Here is a 5,286-nt window from a genome sequence, read left to right as displayed (position 1 = left end):
CTGTGCCCAGCACTTCCCAAAGAGGGTCTCGTTTTAAGACCTGCCACCTCCTCTGCGGTTAGCCTGAGTGTCCAGGTTCCAGACAGGAGTCAGACGCCATGCTCGGCTGACCCCACATCTCCGTGCGTCCTCGCCGACCGACGGCTTCTTCCCCGCTTCCTTCCACTCTAACCACGCAGCCATGGTCCCAAGACCTCCCCTGATGAGCACGCGATCATTCATTCTCCACCTTCCACCCAATCCCTCAAACCTGCCCCACACTCAGATACCAAAGTCATCCCCCGAAAACAATTTCAATCGCCATTCTGATGTCATCTCCGTGTGGTGACATCCAGTTGCCTCTCACCTCAATCACCCAGGATTACTTTCTCTCCTATAAACTGCTCACCTATACTGACCTCAGCTCTACGACGTCCCAACCCTTGCTCCAGGTACCAAGCAGGAAAACCAGCCTACTAACCCACCACCTATCCTGCTCGCTCTCTTGAGTGAGGTTTATGCATGCCATCTGCCTCGTCTGGAACAGCTTCCCCTTCCCTTCCAACGAATCATGCCTCTCTCGAGGCCAGCTGGTCCCTACATGTTCTCAGGCGGCACCGTCATCAGTGTTACTCCAAACTCCCCCACGTACCCGCCCAGCCTCGGGAAGGGAGTTACTGCACTCCCATCAGAATTAAGCCTCTCCACTCAATCCTCACGTGTCACCCTAAGTCCTCAGCTGCTTTTCACAGCGGGCGCCAGCCACGATCCCAGCCTGCCCTGAGAGAGAGGCCTCCCTCCACTCAGCTGTGAGGCTGCCCCCCATACCCCCCGGCCTGCGATCACTGCTACCTTCGAGTTGCCCTTCGTCACTGCTGAAGACGGGAGACACACACCAACTCTCGAAGCAGAAGGGGCACTGGTACTGGTCAAAACCAAGAGCCCTCCTGGACCACAGGGCCGGGGAGGGCAGAAAAACAGACATGTCAAACAGCTCGAGCTGCCGCCATGTGACCCCTGGGTTTCCTCTGTGGGATCCTTTTTCCAAGCCATGGTTCACACGGTTAGTCTAGGAAGACAGTCCCCTGGGAAGGCCTAAAGAGGGCCAACGGACCTAGTCCTTACCAAAAAAGCGGGGAGGAGTTTCTTTCACGTCACCCAACAGGTAGGAATACGAGAGCCAAAATTACGTGAAGGATGACTTAGGGCAGGCCTCAGGCCGGAGAAGCAGAGGTCTTCAAGGGCCAGCTGAAGTTCCAAGTTCACAGTCAGGCTTCCTGCAGCCACCACAAGCACGCTGATCCTCCCTTTCTTGACACCCAGTCTCCTATAGCACGTTTGGCTCCAGGAGATTCCGCTACAATTTAGGAGGGTGGGCCCCCCACCAACTTGTACCCTAGATTAAGAATGAAACCATGTTGTCTGAGGGAAGAGGACGGGGTGCTCTGACGACTAACAGTGATACGTCGAATCTAGGCAGTCGGATGACATAATCAGACGGAATTGTTAAAAATTAATTGGGCTACAATGTACGAAACAGGCTGAAGAGCGACGAGTAGACACTGCCCAGAGGCAGATTCAGGCAAACTGATAGGGGCCTGGATGCGGGTGGTGGCAGCGGCGACGCAGGCAGAGCTGAGGACGCACCACGAGGGAGAAGCGCAGGGCTTACTGGCAGGCAGGTGGGGCTGGACAGTGCGCAGGAGGTGGGCCACGGGGAGGATCCCTAGTCTCTAGTTTGGATGGCAGTGCCCTGGACACTCGGGCAGCCCAGTTTTGGGTGGGGTGGGAGGACGGACATCATGAGTGGGGTGGATCTCATGAGTCAGACGTGAGAAAGTCAAAACCAGCTTGCCCTGAGAAAGTGAAACTCTGTCCTACAATGTGTCAGGCTGGGATAAGACACACATAAAACCAGCTGCCAAGTTAACAGGAAACAGTATTTCTCCCAAGGACACACTACAACTGTAAAGTGCCAAAACGACCCCTTCGTCCAGTGACTACTGATTTCTTATTCAGAGAAAGCTCAATCTAGAAAATCGCACGCCATCAGAAGCTTTGCTTCTGTCAGCAAGAAGGAAACCGCCCACTCTCGCCTGCAGAATCAAAGTCACTGTGACAAAGGGCAGCGGCCTTGATTTCCAACTAGCTGCAGAGCTCCAAATAAGGATTTCTAGACTCTATGTTCTGCATCTGTCTAAATTTTCCAGTTTTCCAGGAAACAGGACCTGAGTCCACTGCAGTGGGACCTGATCCTGACCCTCCACGCACAGCCCTGCTTTGCTTGCAGCCCATCGAAACACGCTTCATCTGCACTTCACTGAAATCTCACCCTGCCCCAAATCCTACAGCAACTCCATCCTTTCTTTTGTTGGCAAGATGCCCACAGTTCCTCTGGCGTGTGGTCTCCCTCACGACAATGAGGCAGTAAACCTAATCTTGTGAGACTATAGGTTCTTCCTGATGGTCACAGACAGACTAGGCTAAGACACTTAGAATTTGACGTGATTAGGACACACGTGAGAAGATACTGGGCCCCGAGCCTGGAGAGGTTTGAGCTGTAGAGAAATCCAGGAGACGCTGGCGCCAAGATGGTAACTGAAGCTGTGTGTGCACAGATGGCCCAGGGGGAGGGGGCCCAGGCCGCAGCCTCCAGCAACTCTAGCCGCTGACAGGCTGCTGCAGAGGATGAGTCAGCAAAGGAGACTGAAAAGAAGTGGCCCAAGAGATCAGTGACAACAGTGACTACATGGCCTGGAGAAGGCCAGGGACTGTGGGGCAGGACTCCTGGAGTCTGACTTTGATCAAGTCACCACAGATTTGTTGGTGGCCCTCACTTTTATAAGCACAATGTGATCTGGGTAAAGGACTTATATCCAAAGACTGACTCATGCTAACCACTCGCCAGCCCCTGAGGTAGTTTTCAGAACACAGTTTATTGATTTGCAGTGAGAAGTATAACCATACTCCGCTACTGGTCAGCACTTTCCTTCCCTGGAGACAAATGCATTCGGGGTGACTGTTCTGAGGGTGGTGAGATGAGCATGGGATCAGAACCAGGAAAGTTAAGAAGCCAATGACCTGGAGCCATGGAAACCAGTGTCATGGAACGTATCCAGCAGGGTCCCAACGGGAAACAAATCAATCCAGGTGTCAAGGCTTTATAGAAAGGGCTACTCAGAAGGGAGAGCAGGGATGAGAGACCCAACGGGGCTGGTGAGGCACCCAGGGACTAGCTACAGCCCCCCAGCTGAAGGAATGACAGGAGGAAACAGCGCCACCGGAGCCCAGTGAGAGCTGAGACTGTGGAGCAGGCCCCTCGGCGGGAGTCACACTGCAAAGGGACCGGGAAGAACACCCGGCCTCTCTCTCCGTCCACCGGTGCCGTCCACTGGTGAGCCCGTCCCCTGGCAGCCAGCAGAGGAGCCAGCGGCAGCGGCCTGCAGGAGTGCACCTGCAGGAGTGCACCTCCCGGAGCACGCTGGGGCAGAGGAGAGACTGTCTGAAGATTCCGAAGAGCCTAAACAGGCTGGGGAACCATGGTAACCATGAGCACGCTCCCTGTAACTGGATATGGCTGCCTCTTGACCAAACGCGTCTGCATAGACCAGAAACTTGTCCTGTTAGGGTACCGCCTTGTCTGAACTAGTGCTAGAAACACAACCCAGGCCTCCCAGGTGCACCTTTCCTAGAGGTGATAGCAAACAAACACACTGTGCTGAATTAGCCTTAACCACTGAAGACTGATTTGTCATTTGGCCTCGATTAGTTGTTTTTTTGTTTGTTTGTTTAGGCCTCGATTAGTTGTTTTTTTGCTTGTTTGTCTTGGTTGACCCCACAGATTGCAAGGACCCTGTGAGCTTACAATCCCTTACTTTTTATTTTTTAGGCCTACAGAACCTGGTCTTCCTAGGTGGCCTCCCATGCAAGTACTAACCAGACCCGACCCTGCTTAGCTTCCGAGATCAGACGGGATCCGGCGTGTTCAGGGTAGCGTGGCCGTAGCATTTGGCCTCAATGAGGCAATTGCTGCATCAGTCATGGAACATCTCCAAGAACTTCAATAGGCTCCTAGACTGGATACATAACAGCTCAGCTCAGATCTCAAAACCTGAATGGACACATTCTAGCAAACCTGAACTTAAATCAGGGCTAGACACTGCCCAGTCCACCAACCTAGAGACAAGCAGACATCCAGCCACCTCTACAGTCACTTAACTCCATGCCAGGTTTCTCACATGGCGAGATCCTTAACTGACACCAGTAAGACTTAATTTTTAGAGCAGAGCTTTTCGACTGCAAAAGTATAAAGCTCTTCCCCCAAGGAAAAGAGGTGAGAGAAAGAAGTCGGTTAATAGACACTCCAGAAATCTAGCAGCCCTTCCTCCAACACAAACTTACACGTTCCAGTTACTCATTTGAGTCCTTCCTTTTCTTATGACTTATCTCCCAAATGTAATTGACTATAACTGCACCTTAAAGTTGACTGACAGTTACTTTACAGGTGTTTATGTAGGTAAATCTACTGGAACAGGCTGCTGACACCAGCGATAACGGCTAGAGATGAAGTAAGACTCACTGTTTTCTATAATCTTTAATTTCTGGAAGCTTCCCAGTACTTCCCCATTTAGTATCCTGGGTAAGAAGTCTCGTATTTGCATCACTTCAGTTGTCAGCCGTTCCAGGTCCTTCTTTCTGACTTTAACGAATTCTTCTTTAGTTTCCATTTGCTAAGAGAACAAGCAGATCTTAAGATTATTACATTTCTCTTCGGATAACTAAAATCAGCAGCCTAGGCCAGCTTGCTTCCTTTAATGCCTCTTATGCACAGTTCTGAAGTCATTTCTTTACCTAATGTGCCCACTGCTGTATATATTAGATCTTAGAACGGAGGGCCCAGCCTTCAAATTGGGAGCCAATTTTAAGTGCGTACAAGGCCCCATGCCTGAAAGCCAAAGAAAAAGCCATCATCTTTTTCTTAATGTTTCAGCACCAAGCTGGATGAGCCGAGCCTTCGCTGGCCTCTCATTTAGGGTTCACAACCCCACAGTTGTCCAGGTCAGAAACGGAGGCATGGGGGGCTGGGTAATTTTCTCAAAAGTACAGCCATTAATCGGGGACACAACCAAGATCTGAACACGCATCTGGCCACTTCTCCATCGCGTACCGCGGACGTGAAAACGGGGAACCCTGAACCTACACTAAGCCCGGACACGCGCGTCACGGCCCTGCGGGTTCGGGGAGGCAGGCCTTGGGGTGGCAGGGGAGCCCCACCATCGCCTCCATTCGAGCCACCGCGCTACGGGG

General features: G+C 52.0%; 1 protein-coding gene and 1 pseudogene across 1 annotated transcript in view; both read right to left on the bottom strand.

Moving 5' to 3' along the window:
• HSF2BP (heat shock transcription factor 2 binding protein) overlaps positions 1–5,286 on the bottom strand; it is a 127,479-nt gene that overhangs the window by 119,850 nt on the left and 2,343 nt on the right. The gene's annotated exons all lie outside the window — the stretch shown is intronic.
• Positions 3,868–3,986, bottom strand: LOC111731524 (annotated as a pseudogene).

This window comes from Pteropus vampyrus, unplaced genomic scaffold (genome assembly GCF_000151845.1).
Source record: "Pteropus vampyrus isolate Shadow unplaced genomic scaffold, Pvam_2.0 Scaffold380, whole genome shotgun sequence".
Classification (NCBI taxonomy): domain Eukaryota; kingdom Metazoa; phylum Chordata; class Mammalia; order Chiroptera; family Pteropodidae; genus Pteropus; species Pteropus vampyrus.
The sequence above is the reverse complement of the archived record's forward strand: the minus strand, read 5'-3'. Positions and strand labels throughout refer to the sequence as shown.